The following is a 14,220-nucleotide window of genomic DNA, read 5'->3' as shown; positions in this document are numbered from 1 at the left end:
AAGAGGAACACAATGAAAATGAGTTCAATGCAACAGGTTGAGACAGTGAGTTCGAATCAGCAACAGCAGCACAAAGCAGGTTCTTCTCCAACAATAAGACAGCAGAGCCACAGCAGATCAGACATTTCCGCCTCTGACCCCTCAGCTTGATTACTGCATCAATGTCATTTGTGACGTACTTGTCAGAGATCAGTACAGAGACCACAGTCCAGCAATCCCTCACATTAGCACTACAAGGGCAGCAAGCAAGGGTGGGACCGCAATCAGTAGGCCTGTGGGGGTCAGGCCAGGAGATATCTGTGTGCCATTAAAGTGCAGGTTCGTGGACAGGAACTGGCCAGGCAGATGCATGTTAGTGCAAGACAATAGCAGTTCCTGACCAAATAATGTTGGAGACCCGATGCTGCCTTTGAGGCACAGTCCTCTCACAGTTCTCCGTGGAAAGGCCACTTGCACTAAGTAGTCCTCTCAAAGAACTCAGCAAATGGCTTGGGTGACGAGGGAAGAAACTACAAATATTCTGAAAGGGAAAAAGCGAGTACAGCCTTGAATCTGTGTAGGAAGAAACTGCAGATGCTGGTTTACACTGAGGATCGACACAAAATGCTGGAGTAACTCAGGGGGTCAGGCAGCATCTTTGGATAGAAGGAATGGGTGACGTTTCAGGTCGATACCCTTCTTCAGAAGGAGGAAGGAGGACCCTGAAGAAGGGTCTCGACCCGAAACGTCACCCATTCCTTCTATCCAGAGATGCTGCCTGTCCCGCTGAGTTACTCCAGCATTTTGTGACAACCTTGAATCTTTTCAGCCTGCCTGCTAATCTCTTACCATCGCAGAGGTCAGAACAAAGTGCCCATACACAAGATTCCAACACCTACAGTTCCTTGTTTCTCCAAGTTCTGGTGTTGGGCACGAGAACATCGTACACGTACACCAACATCAAGGGTGTCACTGAAGCCTAGGAGAAGATGGGCTTTATGCTGAAACATTTGCAAGTCAAAGGTCCTCTATGAACATGGCTCCCATGGTGAGAGCCGCACTTGAAGTATATTGTTTAGTTCTGGTCCCCACTCTGTATGAAGGAAGTGGTTGAGCTAAAGAGGATGCAGAAAAAAGTTAATGTTGCGAGGATCACATGGATAGAAAAGGTTTAGAGGGATATGCACCAAACTTGGGCAGATGGGACTAGTGTAGGTGAGACATCTTGGTTGGCATGGACATGTTGGGTCGAAGGCTATGTTTCCATGCTGCAGGACTCAATGGGTCACTATGACCGAAGAGGTATTACAAGAGGAGACCAGATAGGTTGAGGCAGTTTTCCTTGCAGTGAAGGAGGCTGAGGGGTGATCTTACATGGATTACAAGATCCTGAGGGATACAGATACGAGGGAAAGTTACAATCTTTTTTCAAGGGTTAGGGAAGTCTAAAACTGGAAGGCATAGATTAAGGTAAGAAGGGAAAGATTTAAAGAGGAGCTGAGGGGTACCTTTTTCACACAGGATGCATTGGGCATATGAAGCAAGCTGCCAGAGGAAGTGGTAGAGGTGGGTACACTTATAATGTTTAAAAGGACAGGTACATGGATAGGAAGGGTTTAGAATGACATTTGGACAGGTACATGGATAGGAAGGGTTTAGAATATGGATCAAATGCAGGTATAAGGGACTAGGGCAGGAAGGCATATTGGAGGGCGTGGATGAGTTGGGTCAATAGGCCTATTTCTGTGCAAAATAAATCCATGACACCACGAAATATTTGGCAAGTGAGAAATGCATTGTCAAATCTCTGAAGGAGAGCAATAGTTTAGTGTCAGTCTGTACTGAAAGATGGTATCAACGGGCAAAAACACCGCATTAATCCAGTGAAACAAACAAGACGCAAAGTGCTGGTGTAACTCAGCGGGTCAGGCAGCATCTCTGGAGAACATGGGTAGAAAGTGTTATAGGTCAGGACCGTTCTTCAGACAGGGGTGGAGTTCAGTGACTGCTGTTGTGTGATCTGAGTAACAGAGGTATCTGGGTTAAAGAGGGGGGGGAGAGGCGGTACAAAGCAGGAAACTGCTCCGCAATCTATTTCTCATCAGGCGTAGCAGGAAGTGGAGTATGCATGCTGCAGACACAGCTGATGAGAGCACAGCGACGGTACGGCATGGAGGAGGTTGCAGCTGCCCGCTGGGCCCGGCCTGCAGCATGGAAGCATCTCTGCCTGTAGATTGATCAACGGCTGGTGGAAAGGAACTGGACTGGCCAGGTATTCCATTCATGATGCTTTTGTAGAAGTGATAATATGTTCCTCATGGGACGCGTGCATACACACACACGCTCACACACACAAACACACACACACACACACATGCACACATGCACACATGCACAGCCATACACACAAATGTACTCAAACAGGTTCTGCAGACACACAGGCTCACACACTCATACACACACACACACTCATACACACACACACACTCATACACACACACACACTCATACACACACACACACTCATACACACACACACACTCATACACACACACACACTCATACACACACACACACTCATACACACACACACACTCATACACACACACACACTCATACACACACACACACTCATACACACACACACACTCATACACACACTCATACACACACACACACTCATACACACACACACACTCATACACACACACACTCATACACACACACACACTCATACACACACACACACTCATACACACACACACACTCATACACACACACACACTCATACACACACACACACTCATACAAAAACACTCATGCAAACTCACACAAACACACACACACACATTCACAATCAGACTCTCAAATACGTACACACACCCTTACACACACAGGCTCGCACACTCATACACGTGCACACAGACTCAGAAACTTACACTGCTTTTAATATAAACACGTGTTTCATGGAGTTTCCTGTGCATTAACAGAACAGGAATGTTAATTTTGTGGCTGGTCTCCATATTCGAGGGACGGATGTTACAAAAGCTCCAACTGTAGCTGCTGGGTTGCTCTCTGTTCGATAAATGTACAGTCACTATGGGAGGTGTGAGCCTCCATCAGTCTACGGTGTCTGTGTGAGTGTGAGCGCGTGCATGTGTGTTGTGTGTAATTCAAATTACATTCACCCCTGTTGGGGTCTTTGATGCTAGATGTGTTTACTGGCCAGTAGAGGGTGATCCTTCTGTCATCATACCTGGAGTAAATCCTATCTGCAGAATTTGGCATCTGCAGCCATTCTCAACTCAATGCATTTTGCCTGTGTAATCACAGTTTTTATTGGCAGACTTTGTGGTTGTTTTGGTCAAGAATTCTGTTTGTTGTAGTTGACAGAAAGTCTTTATAAATGGGGTTGTGTACTTCACTGTAAAGTGCTGTTGAATAGGCACGGATTGCTGAGAAAGTAGTCTCTAAGTGCTGCGAATTATACTGTTGCCACAGAGTCTTGAGCATGTGGCAAAATATCAGCATAAACAAGCACCCTCAGTTTTAACAGGGTCATTAAGTCAGTGAAATAATTGCTTCAGTTCAGAGCTGAAAGCAATTCATGCCAAAACAGAATTCCTGTTACCTTGGAAACCGCGTCCCCAACTATGGAGGTGCATCTCTGGCCTGTCATACGCAGGGAAACCCATTTCCAGACCCTCTTCAACCACCTGCTCCCAGTGGTAGGAGATGCCTCCTGAATCACTCCGAGGGGCACAGTGGGCAGCAACTCCCAGAGGCAGAGGCATGAACCCCAGCCATCACGGGGCTTCAGCCTCTGACCATCAGGCGCGAAGGACCCTCCGCAAGTTAGGCTCTCACAGAAATTCATCTCCTGCATTTGCTTCTTGACGATGGGCAACTGCAGGCTGACAACAAAACAATCTTCCTTCCATCTTTCTCGTTCACTCAAACATCAGAGAGTGGTGAAGGTGTGGAATTCTCTGCCTCAGAAGGCAGTGGAGGCCAGTTCGTTGGATGCTTTCAAGAGAGAGCTGGATAGAGCTCTTAAGGATAGCGGAGTGAGGGGGTATGGGGAGAAGGCAGGAACGGGGTACTGATTGAGAGTGATCAGCCATGATCGCATTGAATGGCGGTGCTGGCTCGAAGGGCTGAATGGCCTACTCCTGCACCTATTGTCTATTGTCTATCACACCTCCAATACACTTCTTGCCGGAGTCTACAGAACCAATGGCAATTGTTTAACCTGTGGAGCCTCTCCTCCAGCAACAAGGTCACACCCTCAATGGCTGGGCTCACCACAACGACAACATGGTGTCTGTGCATGTTCTCAGGCTTGGTGGGCCGAAAAGGCCTGTTTCCGCGCTGTATATATGAAATAAAATAAAATTTTAAAAAAACTTGTGTCCTTATATTGAACATTCGCAAAGCTAACGACCTCAACCAAGCTGCCTCTGCTGCACAGCACCTCCTCGAAAAATGAAGGGTGATGGCAGGACCTGAAAAACATGGCTCTCACTTCTCCAGTCTTGGAGGTCACCACTCAATGTGAATGTCAATGAATATTCACATTGAAACTGTCCTTGGTTGGTTGAAGAAAAGGGTGTTGGGCCAACCGGATCTGAAACCTTGCACAATATTCATGTATCATGCCACAACAATCCCTTACCCCATGTATGGTCCAATATGAGACCTAGAGCAGGACCCCAAAGCATTGGGGAGACTTCCAATGCCATTCGTGCATTCCTAGGATTAGCTTATTTTAACATCATAGCCACACAGATATCATTGGACAGAGGGGCCTGCTCATGTGCTAGCTTGTTCTACTTTCTTCAGTCTAGAATTAGTGGAGGCTTTTTGGTCCATTGTATTTTATTTATTCCCAAGATGTCAGCGACACAGGCGGGTTGGTTAGTAAGTTTGGTGGGGCCGTGAACTATGAGGATATAGATCATCGACAGAAATGGGCAGAGAAATGGCAGATGGAGTTTAATCCGAGCAAGTGTGAGGTGCTGCATTGTGGGAGATCGAATTAAAGAGAAAAATTAAATTATTGCAATGACCCTTAACAGCACTGTTGTGCAGTAGAATATTGGGGTCTAAGTCCATAACTCCCTAAAAGTGGAAACACAAATATATAGCGTTGTAAAGAAGGATATATTGTAAGCAATTTTGGGTCCCATATCTGAGGAAGGATGTATTCACAAAATGCTGGAGTAACTCAGCAGGTCAGGCAGCATCTCGGGAGAGAAGGAATGGGTGACGTTTCGGGTCGAGACCCTTCTTCAGACTCAAGGATGTGTTCGCTTTGGAGAGGGTACCGAAGGGAATGATCCAGGGGGATGTTTGGGGTGAGGCATGAGGAGTGTTTGAAGGCTATGGGCCGGTAATCACAGGAGTTTAGAAGGATGAGGCTAGATTTCATTGAAATCTACCGGATAATGAAAAGTCTAGATGGAGTGGATGTGGAAAAACTGTTTGTAGCAATGGGAGAGTCTAGAACCAGAGGGCACATCCTCAGAATAAAAGGATGTACCTTCAAAATGGAGATGAGGAGGAATTTCTTTAGCCAGAGGGAGGTAATTCTGGGGAATTCATTTGCCACAGAAAGCTGTGAACGCCAAGACAGGTATTTTTAAGGCAGAGACTGAATAGTTCTTGATTGAGAAGGCCGTCAAAGGTTACGGGGAGAAGGCAGGAGATTGGAGTTGAAAGGGAAAAATAGATCAGTCATGACTGAATGGCAGAGTAGACTCGATGGGCTGAATGGCCTCATTCTGTTCCTATGTCTTAAAGTCTTGTGCTAGCTTTCTTACGTCATGGTATTGAATACAAGAGTCATGAAGTCATGATGCTGCTTCATAGGACTGGTTCGGCCGCGTTTAGAATGTTGTGTGCAGTTCTGGTCACCTCATTACAGGAAGGATGTTCAGGCTTTGAAAAAGGTGCGGAGGACGTTTACCAGCTTGATGCCTGGATTAGTGGGTATCAGCTGCAGGGAAAGGATGGACCGATAGATTGTTTGCTCTGGAACACAAGTGGCTGCGGGGAGAACTGATAGAAGTATAATAAAATGATGAGAGGTGCAGATCGGGCAGACAGTCAGAATCATTTCCCCAGGATGGGGAAATTAAATACTCGAGGACATAGTTTTAAGTTGAGACGGGCAAAGTTTAACGGAGAGGTGGGAGGGGCGATGTTTTTATACAGAAGGTGGTGAGTACCTGGAATGTCCTGCCAGGTTGGCAGTAGTAGCATTTAAAAGACTTTTGGATAGGCATATGTATATGCAGGGAATGGATGATATGTTCATGGCTTCTCAGGAAAAGGAAACATCTCAACACAGTCAGTAGTAAAGGTGCCCAGCAACCTGGCATCCACCTGGCAGAGAGCTTGCCGGTTCAGACATGACATGAACAGTAAATGAAGGACACGTGCCCTGGAGATGCAAGTTGTGAGGGGCGGGGGAAGAAGGGTGGAGTAGAGAACATGAGCCCCACTTTCAGGGGTTCTTGGAGGGGATATGAAAACCTTCAACACTGACAAAGACAAGAGAGCGAACAGCAATGTGGGCCATCGGAGGACATGACACCATGGTTTCAGCAGCCCCATGGTGGTACCAGTGCAGTAAACAAGGCCACTGTAGGTCATCTGACATCATTAGGCATCTGCATGTCCAGATCAGCATGCGTGACAGGGGCAAGAAGAAATACAGGGAATGATGCCACCCCATCAGAAGTCTGAAAACTGCATCTCCATCATCTGCACCAACTCCATCACCTCCATCACCTGCGAGACCAAGCTTGCCTTCTGAGTTGAAAGGGAATCGTCAGTTCATGGTTTCAATGCATCTGTTGCCCTTGGTGAAAGGCATGGCAGTGTGGGATGGTGATGACCATATCTTTACTCATGTAGTTCCAGTTAAATTCATTATTACACGCCTCCCACTAGGGGAGGTGATGACCATATCTTTACTCATGCAGTTCAAGTTAAATATGAGTCAGATTCAGTAACTCAGGCTGCCGAATACCCCTGATGATCTCAACATTACTGCTCGTGCAAACAGTCTGGTGCACAATGGACTGAGCTGGAAATCAAGAGTTTGGGAGGTCTAATTCCAAGGCGTGGAACTTTCAAGGTTGGCCAGACGGGTGAGTGACGACAGCAGAGAATTACAATGGAAGTCCGAGTGTTTCCCGAGCCCCTTCAGTGAAGGAATCTACTGCTCCTGCACTCTGGGTCAACTCAGGATTGCTGCCTCCACTTGCCTGTAGGAGATAAAGTCTTGTAGATGAGTATCTGCCCAGGAAGAGACTGTCTCTTCTTCAGTTAACCCTGGAGTTTAGAGTGAGGCAGAGGCCCAGAGGCAGCATCCTTGGACTCCGCGGGAACAGCAGTTAGTGGAATATCGTGAATCCTGAGACGAAATCCGAAACTAGTCATCGTATTGGAACTGCAGAGGGATGTCAGTTCTTTGCACCAAAATCTTGACTAGAAATTCCTGAGGGATTGATTCTTTGGTTCCCCCTAGTGTCTGAACATGAGTTCAGTCTCTCCTGGGGCCTTGACTCGTGGGAGTCTGTTCCTGTGATCCTGCCTCCTGTGGTTGCAATCCTGGGGTCCAGTCCTGTCGACCTGCCTCCTGTAGACCGGACTCCTGTGGTCCCGAGTCCTGGTGGACCTGATTCCTATAGACTGGGGTTCAATCCGTGGCCTTCAATCCTGGACACTTGATCCTGTGGATCTGACTCCTGTTGTCCCGACTCATGTGGGGTGGACCCCTGTGGCCTGAATCCTGGTGGTCTGATCCTCTAGTCCCTTCTCTTGCGATCTCGTCTCCTGTTGACCGGACTCCTGTTGTCTCGTCTCCTGCGGTTCCATCTCATGTGGGTCAGATCCTGTGGTCCTGTCTGCTGTGCTTCAGTCTCCTGTTGACCTGACTCCTGTTGTCTCGTCTTCTGCGGTCCTGTCTCCAGTGGCCCTGACTGCTGTAGGTGTGATCCTGGGGTCGGGTCCTGTGGGCGTTCCAGTACCCAGTTCTGGATGGCAGATGCTGCTCAGAGTGGAATCATACCAGCCTCAGTTTTTGTGGCTGACAATCGTAGCTGACTGAAGGAACCTCCATCAGCAGGAGTGTGTGCCTCAGACAGATAGTACACCACTGAAGCACCATCTAGAGTTGCATCTCGTGCCCAGTGCACACCAGCCAAGGAATCTGTCATTGAACTGGTGGCTTTTTATTGTGGGATCTGCGGCAGGTTCAGCCATTACACGGCACAATTCCGTGGTGGGATTACATCCGGTGATGATGAATTCTGGATGAGTAGAGATTGGGGCAACTGCAAATGTCTAATTTCCACAGCTGTTGCTCAATGTGTATGGTATTTATGACCCATATTATAACTTAATATTTCAGGGAAATCCAAAATGAGGCAAGTTACTATTTATTGTGAAAGGTGGTTTCCAGACGATGGTGCACATCTTCTAGTAAGGCAGTGTTGTGCTGAGAACTGTGCTTCCTGGTTTAACACCGACTGTTTCACAAGATGCTCAGTTACACACAGAGTCAGGCCCAGTGGAAGGCTGCTGACAAGTAGAGGTCAGTTTCTGAAGGAACTGAAGAAATGTGTAGGAGATAAACTACAGATGCTGGTTTAAATCGAAGGGAGACACAAAATGCTGGAGTAACTCAGCGGGTCAGGCAGCATCTCGGGAGAGAAGGAAAGGGTGACGTTTCGGGTCGAGACCTTTCTTCAGACTGATGTCAGGGGAGGGGGCCGGACAAAGATAGAATGTAGTTGGAGACAGGAAGACTAGTGGGAGAACTGGGAAGGGGGAGGGGATAAAGAGGGAAAGCAGGGACTATCTAAAGTTAGAGAAGTCAATGTTCATACCGCTGGGGTGTAAACTACCCAAGCGAAATATGAGGTGCTGTTCCTCCAATTTGTGCTGGGCATCACTCTGACAATGGAGGAGGCCCAGGACAGAAAATTCAGATTGGGAATTGGAGGGGGAGTTGAAATGCTGAGTCACTGGGAGATCAGGTTCAGCAAAAGGATTGCCGAGCCTGCGCTTGGTCTTGCCGATGTAGAGAAATTGACACCTGGAACAGCGGATGCAGTAGATGAGGTTGGAGGAGGTGCAAACGAACCTTTGCCTCACCTGGAAAGACTGTTTGGGTCCTTGGATGGGGTCGAGGGGGGAGGTAAAGGGACAGGTGTTGCATCTCCTGCAGTTGCAGGGGAACGTACCTGGGGAGGGGGTGGTTTGGGTGGGAAGGGACGAGTGGACCATGGAGTTTCAGAGGGAACAGTCTCTGCGGAAAGCAGAAAGGGGTGGAGATGGGAAGATGTGGCCCACCTCCAACCGGATCCCACTACCGGCCACATCTTCCCATCTCCACTGGCTTCTGGACTTCCATAATTGCATAATTATGAAAGATTTAGATTGGGTAGAATGTAAGAAACCTCTCCCCAAATCCAAGTCTGTCCAGACTCTATTTGTGGCTAATTCATTGGCTGTGAATGTCTTGCCTTGTGAAAGGTGCTGTCGTACTGAGAATCCTGCAGAAAAACTACTCCACATATGGTGAGAATGTGGAGTTTGGTGGAATTGTGAGAGAGGAAGGAGAGACATCCCTTGGGGGAGATGGGGAGGGTGCAGGATAGAGACACCGTTGCCCAGCAGATGGGCCAAGATACCTTGTTCTCTACATTCTGTTGAATAAACATCAACAAGACATCATCAGTGAAGAGAACAGACAGGGAATGTTCATCAACAAAACAAAAGGCTGGAGGAACTCAGTGGGTCAGGCAGCATCTGTGGAGGGAATGCATTCCCTCCTAACCCACTGAGTTCCTCCATCCATTTGTTGTTTGCTTCAGATACCAGCATCTGCAGTCTCTTGTGTCTGCAAGGAAAGTCTTCATATGCTCGTCATACAGTTCCGTGGTTTAAGTCCTTGATCTGTACAGATTGGGCCGTGATCCAGGAAGTGCGAAACAGATACATGGAGTTGGGCCAGGCAGGACCAGGAAGGAACGAGGGAAGCCCGAGTTTGCAGCTATTGTTTCATTCTTGTAAATGTCTGCAGGATCAGGAAGTATTAAGGAAGTTGCTGGAGTGAGCAGCTGCCCCGGAGATCACTAAATCTCAGCAAACACAGATGGCCCCAGATTCCGTGTGAAAGCGAACTCAACATTCTTCAAATTAATAACCTCACCAACTGACAGTAATTCTATTACCAGTATTTTATGATGAGTTTTGACCTGGAATCCATTACGTCCTGACGTTGATGCTTCGGAGAGTGGAATGGTGAGCTGATGGGAGCTGATGGGAAATGAGGAGGCTGAGGGAGACCGAGGGAGGCAGGGCTGCAGAGGGAGGCCGAGGGGGGGCAGAGGGGGGCTGAAGGGAAACGATGGGGCAAGGAGGCTGAGGGAAGCAGAGGGAGGATGGAGGGAGCTGATGGGAGCTGAGGGGAGTTGAGGGAAACCGGGAAGAGATGAGGGTAGCTGAGGAAAGTGGAGGGGAATGGGGAGCAGAGGGGAGCTGAGGGGAGTGGAGAGGAGCAGAGGGGAGCGCTGAGAGGAGGGGAAGATGAAGCAAAGCTACAGGATGTTCCGGTGATTCTGGGCCGCCGGGAACTGTGGCATTTAGTGGCCCTGTGTTTCATCAGAGTGTGAAGTGAGCAAGCTGGGTACCTTGGTGCGAGTTTCATCAACTGACACCACAGGGCTATTCCATCGTCTACACGGCACAAGTCAGGAGCGTGCTGGAACACCCTGGCCTGGATGAGCACGGCACCAACAACATGCGAGCAGCTTGAACGTGCAGAGCGGAACAGCCACCGGACTGGAGCGGCACCCTCCGCCATCACCATTCGCTCCATTCACCAACGGTGCTGGGTGGCTGCCTTCTGCACCTTCCACAAGATCGCTGAGGTTACTCGCACAGGTGGCTCCGACAACAGCTCACAAACCCACACCTTCTCCCACCGGAGAGGGCCGGAACAACCACCTACAGGCCCCCCCCCCCCCTCCCAAGTCTACACCACCCTGACCAGGTAATAAACCATCATCACAGGCCCTGAATCCTGGAGCTCTGTCTGTGAGCACCTGAGAGAAAGTTCACCAGAGAGACAGCAACTGAACACCACCTTCTGTTGGGCTTAGTGGGGGGGAGGGGGGGGGGGGGGGGGGGTAAGAATGTCCCTGATCATAAAAGGCAAAAAGGCAAAAAGAGAATTCATCATTTTTGGAATTACAATTCCCAGAGGTAGTGTAAGAAGGAACAGCAGATGCTGGTTTACACCGAAGATAGACACAAAATGCTGGACTAACTTCAGACTGAAGAAGGGTCTCGACCTGAAACGTCACCTATTCCTTCTATCCAGGGATGCCACTGAGTTGATCCAGCAATTTGTGTCTATCGTTGGTGTAAACCAGCATCTGCAGTTCCTTAGACACAGAATGCTGGATTAACTTAGCGGGTCAGGCAGCATCCCTGGAGAAGAGGAATATGTAATGTTTCAGGTCGAGAGGCTTCTTCATCCCCTGGTTTCGCCACTCCATTGTGTATGCAAAGCACTGGAATCTTCGTGGACTATTCATGTATCTGAAACAAAACAGATACATGAGCCACTGTTGTTTTGGGTGACAGCAGCTTTACATTCCTCTTTTTCCCCACCACTGGGAGTGATGGTAAATATCTATTTCAACAGGTCCAAGTGACTGAGCAGTAAAGACGGAGTGCACTTCTGGTAAACAAGGCGTTCTATTTCCTGCAATATCCGCAGTGGCTGGCTCTGACATCATTTCACACAAGCCACAACACACGCAAGGCGAACATTCAAACAGCAACTCACCACACCCACATCAAAAGTGGCCTCAGTGACAACAAGAAATGTAAAGTCCAAACATAACCAAGTGTGAAGCAACAATTTGTCACTAGGTTTGTGGAACCGGGTAGGGGGGGGGGGTGGTGGGGATGAGGGGTGAGCAATCCTTCAGCAAGTGAACATCACCCAGCCCCGCTAAAGTGCACAAAACATCATCGAGTCAACTTTGACTCTTTCCACGGATGTAGGCTGAATTGCTATGTGTTTCTGCCATTTTCTATTTTTATTTCAGTCTTTCAGTAAGACTGATGATAGACCAGGACAACTTCAAGAGTAGATCTAATGCTGGATATCCCGTGATGAATGACTCCGCAAAACCAACAAGACAACTCCAGAGTGTGATGGAACGCTCTGCATTTGTGCAAATTCAACGATTCTCATGAAGCTCAAGAAGCAACACACAAGACAGAGCAGCATGTTTAAATGGCACCTGCCCCTCCAGCCCAATCACTAGCACACTGACGCTCCTTCTACAATATGTCCTGCAGTTACTTGTCTCAGCAATTCTGCCAGGAACTCACAGGTCCATGACAACTGCTGCAAAGGACAGCAGGCCATTCGGGACTCCACCTATGTCCTCTTGTTTTTAATTCCTGACTATGGAGAAAGAGATTCGGACTGTCTTCATCCTTTCTATGCCCCTTATAATGTTGTTATATATGTTATTGTTGTTACATTATATGTGTAACAATCCAGGCAACTCCCTGGTGAAGATAGACACAAAATGCTGGAGTAACTCAGCGGGACAGGCAGCATCTCTGGATAGAAGGAATGGGTGACGGCTCGGGTCGAGACAGTCTGAAGAAGGGTCTTGAATTACAGAACTGAAGCTCATGGATTGGAGAGTCTTAGCCACAAGGAGAGGTTGGACAGACCTGGATTGTTTTCTCTGGCGTGTCGGAGGATGATAGAAGTTTATAAAATGTTGAATGATTTGGATAGAGGAGATGGTCAGTGTCTTTATCCCAGGATGAAAATATCAAATACTGTGAGCGGCACAGTGGGGCATCGTTAGAGTTGCTGCCTTACAGCGCCAGAGACCCTGGTTCGATACTGACTACGAGTGCTGTCTGTACGGAGATTGTATGTTCTCCCTGTGACTCTCATGGGTTTTCTCCGGGTGCTCTGATTTCCTCCCACAGTTCAAAGACATGCAAGTTTGTAGGTTAATTGGCTTCTGCAAATTGCACCTTGTGTGTAGTGTGCACCTTGGTAATGTTTGGACTTTACATTTTGTGTGGTACGGCAAAACTGAGATAACTTAGAACTAGTGTACGGTTGATCGTTGGTCAGCACGGATTTGGTGTTTCTAGGCGGTATCTCTAAACTACAAACTAGACGGCATAGCTTTAAAGTGAGAGGAAAAGTTTAAAGGGGATGTGCAGGCCAAGTGTTTTACACTTTTGAGTGGTGGGTGCTAGAATGCGCTGCCAGAGGAAGTGGTGAAAGCAGATATGACAGCAACACGCACACGATGCTAGGCTTCTGTATGAACAGGCCGGGAAAGGCAAATAAGGACCATGTCACATCGTGTATTGTCTTTCTGCTGACTGGTTAGCACACAACCAAAGCTTTTCCTGTATACATGACAATAATGTAAACTAAACTAAACTAAACTAAACTTAACTTTGCTTTTTAACATGGTTGTTTTGAGGTACTTCTGCTCCATTGTCAATGGCCAAACAGAAATTCGCTGCCAGGGGTGTTGATGGAGGTAGATATGATGGAGCTCTTTAGAAAGGCACATGATATTCAAGGAATGGAATCGCTTGGCATCATATTGTAGACCAAAGGGCCTATTCCTTTGCTGTACTGTTCTACGTTCTATACCATCAGTTGTCCTGATTCCTGAAATAATCTCCCCTGGACGCTTCAACCTCTCTCTCCTCCAAGACACCCCTTAACAGCTTTCTCATTGACGAAGTGTATAATCACTTTTCCTGATGTCTCTTAAAGTGATGGCATTCAAATGTGGTTGTGAAAACTTCCAGTGAAATACCTTGAGATAATATTACAGTGACTGCACTGATGAACACTGTTATCATTCAATGTTAGTTACTTTCAATAAATGTGTCATTTTTCTCCATCGATTCACAGTGAAAACTCCTCTTCAGGAGAGGAGACTAAACAGACTATCTTCAGTATAAACCAGCATATGCAGTCCCTTTCTTCACATAATAGTTTCTCAGTTGATTCTCTCTGATACCACTGAGTGATGTTAGCATCGGCTCAGGTAGTTTGATGTCCTGTACCGGTGATGTTCTCCTTTGCACGCATGCAAAACTCTCAAAGACCAAGTGCACAGGCGGAAAGAAGGTGTGGAGACGTTAAGTGTA

At 47.6% G+C, this 14,220-nt stretch overlaps 1 protein-coding gene across 1 annotated transcript in view; it reads left to right on the top strand.

Moving 5' to 3' along the window:
- Positions 1-2,126: 2,126 nt before the first annotated feature.
- The window catches only part of LOC144607350 (tyrosine-protein kinase JAK2-like), a 48,382-nt gene continuing 36,288 nt past the window's right edge, over positions 2,127-14,220 (top strand). Inside the window, exon 1 of the mRNA XM_078424118.1 lies at positions 2,127-2,251. The gene's annotated coding sequence lies outside the window, so the exon portion shown is untranslated. The remainder of the gene's footprint in view (positions 2,252-14,220) is intronic.

Source organism: Rhinoraja longicauda, chromosome 28 (genome assembly GCF_053455715.1).
Source record: "Rhinoraja longicauda isolate Sanriku21f chromosome 28, sRhiLon1.1, whole genome shotgun sequence".
Classification (NCBI taxonomy): Eukaryota; Metazoa; Chordata; class Chondrichthyes; order Rajiformes; family Arhynchobatidae; genus Rhinoraja; species Rhinoraja longicauda.
Note: the sequence above shows the minus strand (reverse complement) of the source record. Positions and strands in the feature narration are given on the sequence as shown.